Here is a 14,166-nt window from a genome sequence, read left to right as displayed (position 1 = left end):
GCAGGATAAGTTTATTCAGCAATTTACAGAGTACTTGTTCACTGAAAATACACTCAACAGAAATTTATTGTGTACCTACTGCATGCCAAGTGCTTTTAGGCACTTGGGAAATATATAACCTCTCTCTCACACACAAATCAAACTAAAATATCTGCTTTTGTGAAGCTTACATTTGAATTGTACATTTTGATACTTTGAAAGAAGCCAGTTGCATGTCAATATCCTGAAATTGAACTGTTGAGATCCTGAGCACAAGGGCCAGTTATATGCTACCACTGTTATTTAAAAACTAACTAGAGTCAATGTTGCATATACTACTAATTGTACAGCTCCCCATCAGGTCCTTTTAAAACAAGACACTTGGGTGACAGCTCTTTTTATTTGACTCCATCTGTTGTTGATAGTGATCAGCATACTGTGGGCATTGTGGTATCATCTGAGATTAGGTTATGAAATAGGAAGTAGGGTTACAGGAAGATCAACAAGTATATACAAACTGTTGCTGAAACCAAGGGTGTCTAATTCAGGTTTGGAGAGTGGGGAAGATAAGGTTACCGGCACATTCCCATCAGGGCACAGTTTCCTTTTTACAGTCTGCTTTTGTTTTGTTTCTAGAAAGAGATCACAAGGGATTCTATATAAAATAGTTTCAGAAGCAAACAGCAGTAATACTCAGTATGCTGAACAAGGGAACAGAAAAGGCAACAGGTTGGAAACACAGAGACAGAAAAGACAATCAATGCCAAGGAAAGGGTGGTAGCAAGTACAATTATATAGTATGGTCTCAGACTTATTTTAAGTATTTTTCCTTTCTGACAGGAGAATATCCTAAAATGTTAGCCCTCCACTATATTTAATTTTGTAAGAAGGTGGTAAAGTACAGCTCTTAAAGTCTTGCCAGTATCCTAGGGAGTTCTTTGCAGCCTTTAAAAAACAATTGGGAGTTCAGCTTGTGATAAGAAAGCCAGACACAATAGCATCTTCAAGTATGAGGTGAAGAACAGAACTAATTCCAGCGAGTGGCTCTTGAATCATATCTTGGCTGTTCCCCCTAACGCCCATTATTAAAATTTAAAATCTCATCCCAGCGCCATAATAGCCACAATCAACAGTTGGTTACTGAATGAGTTGTTTCTGAAGTCCTAATACTGTACTTATTAGTTGTTTTTCAGTTATTGAATTTTATAACTAGAAGAAGGAGCCCTAAGTTCAGTCAACACGCTGTTTTGATAGCTGAGGTGGAAAAGGGTGAAGTGACAATGGCAGAAGCCAGGTCTCTTTCTAGATTTCCAATCCAGTAGAACTCTACACAGGATCACCATGAAAACCCTTTAACGCCTGATTTCTGGATTCTGGGCTGCCACACTGCAAACTGGAATGACTTTAGGCAATGACACGCAGCCCCCGTGGGGCATGGACACAGCAGGCTCCGTGAATGGCTGAATGATGAACGAGTGGGTGTCATGCTGCTTTGAAGCCGCCCGACCGACCGTGGAGCACCGCTCCTGGTCCCCGGGGGCCTCCTGAGCCCTGAGTGTGAACAGCAAGCCAGCGCTCTGCTCCGGCGGCTCCGGCAAAGGACAGCTCCGCATGGGCCGGGCAATGGGCTCAATGTCTACAGAGTTCCACTCCGTCCCACCGAGGTAGCATGCGACACTTATTCCGAGGTCCCCGGGGATTTTGAGGCCCCTGAACAACTGACCTCGCTCAGCAGCTCCCAGCAGGCAGGGGCTGAGGACGAGCGCGCAGGGCCCACCGCGCCACTGCCTTTCCTAGGCTTCATTCCTGCCACCCTAGCGCTCGGTCCGTTTCCCGTTCGTCCTTCCCTCATTTTCCCCACGACTGTTTCTCAGCGTTTCCCACTCCCTGTTTACCAAGTGTTCACTCCCTCGTAGTCGGCCGCTCCCTCATCTGTCCTTCGACCCCTCCCTCGACCTCCCTCGGCTTCCCCCTCCAGCATCAGCAGAGGCCTATTCACCTCGCGCCGCCCGGGTCGTCACGTGACCTGGCCCCGCCCCACCGTCACGTGAGCCACCCGCCCCGCCCCCGCGCCGGCGCGCTCTGACGTGCCCTGGAACTTAACCTCCCGCGGAGACTAGTCTGCGGGACCCGGCCGGAGGCGGCCGGTGCCGTGTGAGAGCCCTTCAGGCTCGCTTCGGCGTCCCGCAGCCCCGGGCTGGGCGAAGAGGAAGCTGCTTCCGCGAGGCCGCAGGGTCTTCGGTAAGATGGTGGGCGCGGATCCCGCGGACGGAGGGCAGGTTGGTGGGCCGCTGCACAAAGACGCTCCGGGGTCGCAGTTGCGCCCGCCGAGGGCCGCGGAGTTGGGGGCGGGGGAGGCGTGTGCGGGAGGCGTGTAGGTGCCGAGGTGCGCGCGACGTGAGGCCGGGAGCGCCGCCTTGAGGGGTCGGGACGCGGGAGTGGGCGCGGGGGTAGAGGGGCTGTTGCCAGCCCCGGGGCTGACGTGGGCAAGAGGATTTAAATGGCTCGAAGTCCTGGCTCCTCTGACCCCCGGGTTTCCTGACTTCCTGTGTGAGGGCAGCTCCCGCCCCGCCCCCAGGAAGGAGGGTGTCGGGGTGTGTGCTTCTGGTGTGCCCGCGCGCCCGCGTGTGTGTGTGTGTGTGTGTGTGTGTGTGTGTTAAAGACTGGCTGGTGCCACCCTCCTTTCTCGCCGCCTGCCCGTAGCTGCTGTCTGCTGTAGGGTGTGCAAACCTCCGCCCACCCGTGGAGCCCACCTGGGGACTGTTGACCTTACACTGGGCACTTGCATCTTTGCAGTCTTTAGAGGTGCCCCGCCCCTGCTGAATGCGTATTTGCTACTTTCCAACTCCTCTGGAACGTATTTCTCAGAGTCCTTGAATTTAAAACATCCTCTTTACAAGCTTGCTGTCCTCTTCCCATCTTAGGGTCCTTGATTGCTTTCCAAGAGAATCAGCTGACCTGTATGTGTTGTATCTTAAGTTATTGTAGACCCTCTGAGAAAAATGTCCACATCCAGGGAAATTGGCACGGCCTTCAGTTTTAGGGATGTGTGATGTTTTCCTTCTGGCTGCAGCAGCAGTTTTAAATACATTTGTAAAGGCTAAAAAGGCAAAATGTTTAAAGCATATCTTTATGGAAGTTCTAATGTCATTCCAAGTGAAGTGTTTGTTGTGGATAAAGGCTGTTAACACTGGTATTGCTTTATGGGTAAAAATAACACATGGAAGTAGTTTTATTGACCATTTGTGCACATATTGCTAAGGGGAGGTTATTGTAGAGAAAGGAGCATGAATGAAGAGTCACTTGGGTTCTGGTTTAGATTCTCCCACTCATTTTTAAAGGTGAGAGCTTGGAAGACTGAATGTTACAGTGAAAGGTTGTCAAAAAGTATCTAGTCCCTTGTCATGTCTCTTTCATATTTAAGGTTGGGAAATGGTGGCCTGGAGATGTATTTGTTTGTCCATATCCAGTGGTCTTTACCTGATCTGTAGGAGGGTGTATTAAAGAATGGGTCATCTTACTGTACCTTTTCTGGTCTGGCTGTTGTCAGTATTTTTCTTTCTCTTTGTTTTAAAAATGCTCCTGGAAACGTTTCAGAGCATGAATTGGGGAGCCCAGAGCAGTGCCTAAGAGTAGGCTGTAAAGACTTGACTGGAAGTCATGTAGCCTCAAGAGCCAGACAGGCTGGGCACTTATGTGTGACCCATGATTTGCATGTAGCTCCGCTGCTCTGGAGGTGTTTCTCTGTGGAAAAAATTATATAACAGATTGTGTATGTGTGTGTTTGTATGTATGTATATGCCCCAGTCTTTGTTGATAGACTTGTTTGTACTATATTAATCATAGTAGTTGGAGAAGTTTACTAATTCACTGACTCTTAATGTCATCTGTAGTTGTCCATCTATAGTCAATATTTTATGTAACTTTCTATATCTATCTCTATCTATCTATCTATCTATCTATCTATCTATCTATCTATGTATTTGTTTGGTTAATCTTCACCTGAGAATTATTTTCCTTTTTTTTTTTTTTTAAGAGAGAGAGAGGAAGGGAGGGGGAGAGACAGAGAGACATCGAAGTGAGAGAGACACATCCATTGGTTGCCTTCCGGCCAGGGTTGGGGATCCAGTTACTACCTGCCCTTGATGCCCTTGACCTGAATGGAACCCGGGATCCTTCAGGATGCTCTATCCACCGAGACAAATGGGCTAGGCTAGGGCATGTAACTTTAATTTTTTTTACTTACTACACCAGTTGTTGTAAGGTTCAAGTGATCATAGCAAATGCTGTAGAAAAACAACATATTATTTGTAGTTAATCACTTGGCTTTTCTTCCATTAATTAGAAATTATCTGTTGAGTGCTTTTTCTAAAAGGTGGATAGAAAGTGGGCTTTAAAAATTTAAGTACTTTAAGTTATGTAGTTGACATTTCCAAGAATATAAGGCTAATAAAAATTTTAAGTTGACCAAAACAATGAATATAGCGATGTGTAAAATTATTAAATGGTAGTACTAATATTTTGCTTATCTGAGAAAATTGGTACTAGGAAAAGCTTAAGGCGAATCTGCTTAAAATAGGCATTATAATTTTATAATAAGTAGTGGGAGAGGAAAGTGGATTTAAACTTTTATAACAGTTTTAGTTATATTTTGCAAAAATTGCAAATGTGCACTGTTTTGTGGAATGCATCAGATGTGAAAAAGTATGATGGTACCACATGGCATCATTGTACTTCAAATCCTGCTTTTTAAATCATGCTATTTTGAGGAACTCATTGGGCCATTATCTTTGTGGTTTTTCTTTTCTTCAATTGTTAACTGGTCTAATTGTGCCACATCCTCATTTGTGGATGGCTTTGCAGTGATTTGGCTATTTTCCTATTACTTTTATTGACTTTATTGACTTAGTAAATATCCTCAGTTTCATTTTGCTGTTGATAAAGCTTTTTCTTGGAACAGAACTGCCAAATGCTGACATCTCTAAATGCTTCTCAGACTTTAATGTGCATGGGAATCATCTGAACTCTAACAAGCCCTAGGTGATAACTCATGCTGCCCTTCTGCCCAGAACACAGATCACTGCTATCCAAGAGAAATAAATGCCAGTCATCTATGTAAGTTTGAAGATTTAAGTAGCTACATGATAAAAGTGGGGGAAAAAACTGCAAGTGAAAATGATAAATTTATCTTTTTATCATGTAATCAATATGAACTTATTAATGATTTTTTTAATACTAATTCTTTTTTTCAAACTAAGTCTTCGAAATCTCATGTGTACTTGACAGCACATCAAGTTTGGATTAGTCACACATCAAATGCTCAATAGCCACATTTGGCTAATGGCTGCTGTATTGAACAGCACAGGCCTGGAGTCTAGAATCATTCTAGATCAATGCTATTTTCAGTGTATTTTTTTTGGATTGGCCCCATGAGCAACCTTTGGGAATTTGTTAGAAATGTAAATTTTGGGTCCCTACCTCATACCTCCTCTCTTTAGAATATCTGGGTTTCAGTAACTTGTGTTTTGAAAGCTACAGGATATGCTACACAATGTATATGTGGTATTCTGAATGGGATCCTCCAACAGAAAAAAGTTTAACCAGGAAGAACTAAGGAAATCTGAATAAAGTATCAACATTATTATCAGTATTCATTGAATATGACAAATACACCATACCAACATAAGATAGTAGGGGAAATTGTGGACAGGGTATATGGGAACTCTCTGTACCATCTTTGCAATATTTCTGTAAATTTGAAACTTATCAAAAATAAAGGTTTTTTTGTTGTTTGTTTTTTAAGCAGCTCTCCAGGAGATTCCATTGTTTACTAAAATTTTGAGGAGCAGTGATGTAGATCACTAATATGACCTACACCAGTGGTCGGCAAGCTCATTAGTCAACAGAGCCAAATATCAACAGTACAACGATTGAAATTTCTTTTGAGAGCCAAATTTTTTAAACTTAAACTACATAGGTAGGTACATTGTTATTAACTTAATTAGGGTACTCCTAAGGCTTAGGAAAAGCCACACCAAGGGGCCAAAGAGCCGCTTGTGGCTTGCGAGCCGCAGTTTGCCGACCACGGATAACTGCAACTTGCGTGGGCAGAATGAAGGCTAGTATTAGGTCTGGTAGGGTAATAATAACAGTATTTTTGTAATAAGAGCTAAAACTTATAAAGCACTTACTATGTGCCAGGCATTATGCCATGTGCTTTACACATATCCACACTAAATCTCCCAGTATGTGGACTGTCCTATTAAGCTTCCTTTTACAAATGGAAAAAAAACTGATGCTGAGAGAGGTTCAGTGACTTAGGTCACATAGCTAGCAAGAGGCAGAGGCAGGGATTTTTGAGGAGAGACTAATTTTATAATCGATCAGTTCATTTGTGAGTATTTTTCTACTCTCACAAATTTTGCTTCTTTGAGTAAGCAACAATTAGTGTGGATACTCTGTATCATTCCCTGTAGTTTATAAAGTACTTTTTTTCTTTTCATTCTCACAAGGATCTTGTGAGGTATGTATTTTTTTCCTTTGTTTTTCAAATGAGTTAGGATGCTCAGGGTCTGAGAGCTGATAGATGGCAAATCCTAGATATAAATTTCAGGCCTCTGACACTAAGTTCTGTGCTTTTTCCCTTTACTGAAAGAGAATTTAGAATATATTTTGAAGTTAGAGGGATATTTTTAAAATTTTGCTGAAAATAACCTGTATTTGTATTTGGTAAGGAGAACACCAACTGAAACTCTCATTCCCTGGTGGGTTTGTAGAATGATACAGCCACTTTGGAAAAACATTTTGGCAATCTATATCTATCTATTATAAAGGGAAAATAGCAATATTAAAATATTTTCTCTAATTAATTCCCTTTTAATGTGCACGAATTTCATGCACCAGGCCAGTAGTATATATATAAAACCCTAATATGCAAATAGACCAAACGGCAGAGCAACCAAACAACTGGCACAATGATGTGCACTGACCACCAGGGGGTGCGTGCGGAACATGGCGGGAGTGGGCAGCAGGCGGCTATTGTTGCTTACTCAAAGAAGCAAAATTTGTGAGAGTAAAAAAATACTCACAAATGAACTGATCAATTATAAAATTAGTCTCCTCAAAAATCCCTGCCTCTGCCTCTTGCTAGCTATGTGACCTAAGTCACTGAACCTCTCTGAGCATCAGTTTTTTTTTCTTCCATTTATAAAAAGCTTATTAATAGGACAGTCCACATGCTGGGAGAATTACAGTAGATATCTGTAAAGCATGTGGCATAATGCCTGGCACATGGTAAGTACTTTATAAGTTTTAGCTCTTATTACAAAAATACTGTTATTATTACCCAACCAGACCTAACACCATTCTAGTAGACGGATAGTGATATCTAGAAATTTTCATTTTCATTATAAGGGTTTTGTTTAACAGCTTGATTGAGGTATAATTGCTGTATAATTAACTGCATATTTAAGTGTGTAATTTGATGAGTTTTCATATATGTATATACCTGTGAACTAGATACCATTATCACCACTATTAAGATAATGAATATATTTTTCACCTCCCCTCACAAAAAAATTTTCTTGAGCCTCTTTGTTATCTGCTTTCTGTCACTATAGATTAGTTTGTATTTTCTAGAATTTTATGCAGATAGAATCTTTAAAGTATGCACTCTTGTTTGGATTTTTTTCATTCAGCAAATTGTTTTGAGATTCATCCAGTTTTTTGTGTGTGCATCAGTAGTTCATTCCTTTTTATTGTGATAGACCCATGTGTGGATATACTACAACTAGTGTATCCACTTACCTGTTGATGGACATTTGGGTTGTTCCCAATTTGGGGCTATCTATATTATAAAAATCCAGTGGCCCTAACGCTGTAACAACCAAGACCAGTGCGGGAGGGCGGGGCTGCAAGCGCGGGTGGGCAGGTTGCACAGGTGGGCTGGGCTGCGTGATTTCGTGTGCTGGGCTTCTAGTAAATAAAGCTGTTGTGAACATTCACATATAGATCTTTGTGTTATCATGTGTTTTCATTTCTTTTGGGTAAATAGCTAGGAGTAGAATCCCTGGATCATATAGTAGATAAATGTTAAACATTTTTCCAAAGTGCTTTTACTATTTTACATCTCTACCAGCAGTGGGTAAGTTCTATTCTCAGAACCACTGGTATGATCAGTCTTTTAAATTTTAGCCATTCTAATAGTATGTATTCTTTGTGGTTTTGATTTGCATTTTCCTGATGACTAAAGATTTTGGGCACCTTTTTATGGGCTTATTTACCATCTGTCTATCTTCTTTGGATAAGTGTCTGTTTATATCTTTTGCTGTTTTTGTTGGGTTATTTGTGTTACTGACTTTGTACAATTCTTTATATATTCTAGATATGAGTTTGTTGGAGATATGTGTTCATGAGGGATAATGAGCTATAGTTTTTTTTTCTTACAAGGTCTTTGGTTTTGACATGACGGTAATGCTGATCTCATAGAATAAGTTGGGATGCTTTCCCTTTTTCAGTTTTCTTTGAGAAGTTTGTACAGAGTTTACTTTTTTTTTTTCATTACATTTTTGGTAAAATCACTAGTGAAGACATCTGGGCCAGGAGTTTTCTTTGTGGGAAGATTTTAAAAGACAGATTCAAGCCTTTTGCAGCCAACATAGAAGCATCAATGGTCAAAATGAAGTTCAGTCTCTTTGTGACTTCTGACTGGATCAAGAACTATAAAAGTAATTTCAGTGCACCTTCCCACATTTGCAGGAAGATTATGTCTTTTCTTTCCGAAGAACTGAGAGAGAAGTACTACAGTGTTCAATCCATGCCCATCCGAAAGGATGATGAAGTTCAGTTTGTTCAAGGACATTACAAAGGGCAGCAAATTGGCAAAGTAGTCCAGGTCTAGAGAATGAAATATGTCATCTTCATTAAACGAGTGCAGCAGGAGAAAGCTAACGGGACAACTGTTCATGTGGGCATTTACCCCAGCAAGGTGTTTATCACTAGACTAAAGCTGGACAAAGACTTCACAAAGATCCTTGAATGGAAAGCCAAATCTCACCAAGTAGGAAAGGAAAAGGGCAAATACAAGGAAGACACAATTGAAAAATGCAGGACTAAAGTAATCCTATATTCAGCTTTCATTAAAAACTTAAAAAAAAAGACATTCAATGTTTATTTTCTTTTGTGAATCCTCATCCAAGGATATTTTTCCATTGATTTTTAGAGAGATTGGAAGGAACAAGGGGAGTCAGAGAAAGAGAAACATCAATGTGAGAGAGACACATTGATTAGTTGCCTCCCGCACTGGCCGGCCTGGGCTGGGCATCAAGCCTGAAACTGAGGAATTGAATCTGAGATTCTTCAGTCCTCGGGCTATGCACTTAGTCAAACTGGCTAGGGCAAGACAGTCAATATTTTTAATAGATACAAGGCTCTTTGGATTATCTCTTTCTTCTTAAGCAAACTTTGGTAATTTGTCTTTCAAGAAATTTGTCCAGTTTATCTAAGTTGTTGAATTTATTGGCATAAAGTTCATAATCTTATCTTTCTTTTGATGTCTTTAGAATCTCTAGTATGTCTCTTGTCTTATTCCTGATATTGGTAATTTGTGTTTTTCTCATTTGTTCTTGATCAATTTGGCCAGATTATCAGTATTACTGATGTTCTCAAAGACCCAGCTTCTGGTTATATTGATTTCCTCTAACATTTTACTGCTTTTTATTGATTTCTGCTCTGATGTTTAGCATGTCCCTTCTGCTTAATTTGGGTTTATTTTGCTCTTTTTCATTTAGTTTCTTAGAGTAGAAGCTTATGTCGTTGACTTGAGACCTTTCTTCTTTCCTAATATGGGCATTTAGTGCTATAAAATGTTCTAATTGCTAGTTTAGCTACATCTCACAAATTTTGAAATGTCATTTTTTTTCATTTTCATTCAGTTCACATTTCCTGTTTGATTTCTGCTTTGACTGCTGAGTTACTCAGAAAGTGTTGTTTAGATTCTAACAACAAATTTGGGGGTTTTAAGATATCTTTTTATTAATTTATAATTTAATTGTCAGAGAAAACACTTTGTATGATTTCAGTTCTTTTAAATTTATTGAAATTTGTTTTATGGCCCAGAATATAGTCTAAAGAAAATATATGTTTATTAGAAACCACAGAGCTGGCTGTACCATTTAGCATTCCCATTAGCACTGTTTGAGTGTTCCAGTTGTTGGTATTCTTGTCAGCACAGATCGGCCGCCTCCTGCACACCCCACACTGGGGAAGGCCACAACCTGGGCATGGGCCCCGACCAGAAATCGAATCGCAATCCCCGCCACACAGGTTGACACTCAGCCACTGAGCCAGGTCGGCCAAGTTGTATTGTCTACTTAAAAAAATAACTTTATGTATTGTAGTTGGTTTGTAATTATATCTTATTTTGGTTTTAATTTGCATTATTGGGTTTTTAATGTTTTATAAAATAATTTAAACTTGGATAAAAATTAAGAATCATTGAGTGTTTTTCTTTTTTTAAATATATTTTTATTGATTTCAGAGAGGAGGGGATAGGGAGAGGGAGAGAGAGATAGAAACATTAATGATGGGAGAGAATCATTGATTGGCTGCCTCCTGCACACACAAGGATTGAGCCTGCAACCCTGGCATGTGCCCTGACTGGGAATTGAACTGTGACCTCCTGATTCATAGGTCAGTGCTCAACCACTGAGCCAAGCCAGCTGGGCAAGTGTTTTTTGTTTTTGTTTTTCCAGTAGAGGACAGAAAGCTTGGAGGGATTGGTAGTGTAGTTCATTATTTGTTTGCTACATACAAGCTGCTTTGCAGTTTTCCAAAAGTTTGAATGTTTATTTGCTTTTTAATACAGTTGTTCATATGGAAAATAACACAATAATAAAATAATAATACAGGAATAAACTGTGTTTTGTGTATTTACAACTGTAAACCCACTTTTACCCCACCCTGTATTTACATTGATGGAGGATCTGTAAAAGCTTTGTGAAGATTTTAGTGACTTCTAGTTTATGGGTAGACAAGGATAAGGTGATTTAAATGGTATTCTCCAGTGACTCTTTATTGTGGTAATATATGCCTGTAATATTTCATTGTCTGTATATACCACTTTTTTTTTTTAAGCTATCCATCCACCTATGGACATTAGATTTGCTTCCACCTTTTTGGCTATTGTGAATAATATTGCTATGAACATGGGTGTTCATTTATCTGTTCAAGTCCCTGCTTTCAATTCTTTTGGATGTATATCCAGTAGTGGAATTGCTGGATCATATGGTAATTTTATCTCTAATGTTTTGAAAAAAATTCCATGCTGATTTCCCAGTGGCTATACTGTTTACATTCCCACCAGCAATGAACAGGTGTTGTTACCACAAGGGGGTGGGGGTGGGTGAGATGCAGGAAAAAAATTATATGAACTGTAAAAGAAGTTAATTTCTTTCTGTTTTTAAAAACTGATTATTTTTAGAAAGTTCTTATTAAAAAATTGAAATATGGGACTTAGGTGTTGAGGGTTTGGAAGGAAAAATCCATTGATTGGAGTGCATTTAGAAGGAAGTAAAGAGAAAACTAAAAAAAAAAAAAAGTGTAGAAGCAGAATGATCAACATAAAAGGGTGGTTTTAAAGGTTATTGTGAAGCTATTTTCCATAGGTGGTAGTTTTTGATGAAATAGAGTCTTAAGGAAAAGGAAGTTAACCTTTTTGCTCAAGAAAAGAATTATTTTTGTTCCTTAGACTTTTTACTGATTTTAAGTTGTTTTTTTTCTTAGTATCCTACATCATCATATTAAAACTCTTAGTGTGTGCAAGTGGCTCTTAAGGGATTAAAACCCTGATTAATCTTTACTGTTTTTTGGTCTGAAAGGGAGCTTGATCAGGGCTCTTTATTAAAGTACTGAGTTTGTGAAAATTTTTTTGAATACAATAGGTTTTTCACTTTCTGCTCTGTTATATATTAACTGGGTCATGTTTAAGAGATTATTTTTAGAATGATTTTGAAGATTTAACAGACATTGATAATGAAGAACCCTAATACCTCTTAAATAATTGTAATTTGTGTTTAAGTGAGAAAAAACAGGCACTGTAATTCTCCATAAATGTGGTGTTTATAAGTAAAGAACAAAAGAAATGTGAGTTTATTTAAATTATTTAAACGTGGGACATTATGTAAGAAATATTAATCAGAATATTAAATGTGCATATCACTTTTATTTTTATTTTTTTAAAATTAATAAATCTTTATTGTTCTGATTATTACAGATGTTCCTCTTTTTTCCCCCCATAGCTCCCCTCCACCTGGTTCCCACCCCACGCCCTTACCCCCTGCCACTGTCCTCATCCATAGGTGTAAGATTTTTGTCCAGTCTCTTCCCGCACTCCCTACACCTCCTTCCCCCCCAAGAATTGTCAGTCCACTCCCTTTCTATGCCCCTGCTTGTATTATATTCACCAGTTTATTCTGACTTAATTTTTAGGTTCACTTGTTGATAGATATTTATTTGTTGTCACTTTATTGTTCATAATTTTTATCTTTACCTTTTTCTTCTTCTTCCTCTTCTTAAAGAATATCCTTCAGCATTTCATATAATCCTGGTTTGGTGGTGATGAACTCTCCCCTAGCTTTTTCTTGTCTGTGAAGCTCTTTATCTGACCTTCAATTCTACATGATAGTTTTGCTGGGTAGAGTAATCTTGGTTGTAGGTTCTTGGTATTCATCACTTTGAATATTTCTTGCCACTCCCTTCTGGCCTGCATGGTTTCTGTTGAGAAATCAGCTGACAGTTGTATGGGTACTCCCTTGTAGGTAACTAACTGTTTTTCTCTTGCTGCTTTTAAGATTCTCTCTTTGTCTTTTGCCCTTGGCATTTTAATTATGATGTGTCTTGGTGTGGTCCTCTTTGGATTCCTCTCATTTGGGGTTCTCTGTGCTTCCTGGACTTGTAAGTCTATTTCTTTCATCAGGTAGGGGAAGTTTTCTGTCATGATTTCTTCTAATAGTCTTTCAGTATCTTGCTCTCTCTCTTCTTCTGGCACCCCGATAATTTGGATGTTGGTACGTTTGAAGTTGTCCCAGAGGCTCCTTACACTATTTTCATATTTTTGGATTCTTTTTTCGTTTTGCTTTTCCGGATGGGTGTTTTTTACTTCTTCGTATTTCAAATCTTTGACTTGATTCTTGGTATCCTCTAGTTTGCTGTTGGATCTCTGTATATTATTTTTAATTTCAGTCAGTGTATGTTTAATTTCTGACTGGTCCTTTTCCATTTTTTTGGCATTCTCATTAAGATCCTCGAAGGTCTCAGTAAGTTCCTCGGAGGTTCGTAGAAGATTCTTGAGTAACCTTATAACTGTGGTTTTGAACTCTATGTCCTCCATTAGTTTGCTTTCCTCCATTTCTTTCATTTGTGACATGTTCCTTTGTCTCCGCATTTTTGGCTGACTGTGAGGACCCGCTATGTCTACAATGGAAGAACTGCTGTGCTGGAGACACCCTTATGGGGTAACACTTGCTTCAGTGGGGCTTTGGTGCTCACTGAGTCTGCTTCTTGAGTGTGTCCCTTATGGATGTGAGGAGTTGAAATCTGGTATCTGACCAGGGGTACCCTGGCTCCTGGATCTCCAAGTCAACCACTGTGTGAGTCCACCCAGCAGGAGCTACAGTGATATCAGCAGATTTCTCCTCTTTGTTTGGGGTTTGGAAATTTTGGAGCTCTCTGACCCAGCTGCAGTTTGTTAGGTTAGGCTGCAAAAGCACAGGTGATTCCTTTGTGCTGCTGCGCACAGCTTGGGAGGAGATGTAAATTGAGTGGGGCGGGGTCTCAGAGAATCACCAGGGCGAAGCAAACAGCAATGGCTGTCGTCAGCTGTCTCCGCGTCTCTGCGTCCCCGAGTCCCACGCCCCCACAGCAACAATGATCCCTGCGAGCAGCTCTGCGAGAAAGTCACCCTCGCTTTCCGACCCACTGCAAGACAGTCCAGTTTCTCCCCGTAGGAGTCTGGGACCCCAGAGTCTCGCCGTAAATGAGTTCAGTGCATTCGAGAGCTGGTATCCCCTTCCCATTGAAAAAAACCGCGCACCCAGGTGCAGCCTGGTTCGCGCGCCTCCGTACCTCTGTTCTTGGCGCCTCTGCACCTCCTACTTGGTGTCAATGCACTTTTTTCTTTCCTTCTAGTTG

At 40.2% G+C, this 14,166-nt stretch overlaps 1 protein-coding gene and 1 pseudogene across 14 annotated transcripts in view; both read left to right on the top strand.

Moving 5' to 3' along the window:
- Positions 1 to 2,075: 2,075 nt before the first annotated feature.
- Positions 2,076 to 14,166, top strand: part of ARHGAP12 (Rho GTPase activating protein 12) — a 179,244-nt gene continuing 167,153 nt past the window's right edge. For 6 of the 14 annotated variants that reach the window (XM_023752206.1, XM_023752208.1, XM_023752207.1 and 3 more), the window contains exons 1-2: positions 2,076 to 2,220; positions 4,940 to 5,094. The gene's annotated coding sequence lies outside the window, so the exon portion shown is untranslated. The remainder of the gene's footprint in view (positions 2,221 to 4,939; positions 5,095 to 14,166) is intronic. The other 8 variants (XM_023752210.1, XM_023752213.1, XM_023752211.1 and 5 more) reach the window with 4 other exon arrangements.
- On the top strand, positions 8,282 to 9,191 carry LOC102425840 (annotated as a pseudogene).

This window comes from Myotis lucifugus, unplaced genomic scaffold (genome assembly GCF_000147115.1).
Source record: "Myotis lucifugus unplaced genomic scaffold, Myoluc2.0 scaffold_29, whole genome shotgun sequence".
NCBI lineage: Eukaryota > Metazoa > Chordata > Mammalia > Chiroptera > Vespertilionidae > Myotis > Myotis lucifugus.
This window is presented reverse-complemented; position numbering and strand designations above follow the sequence as displayed.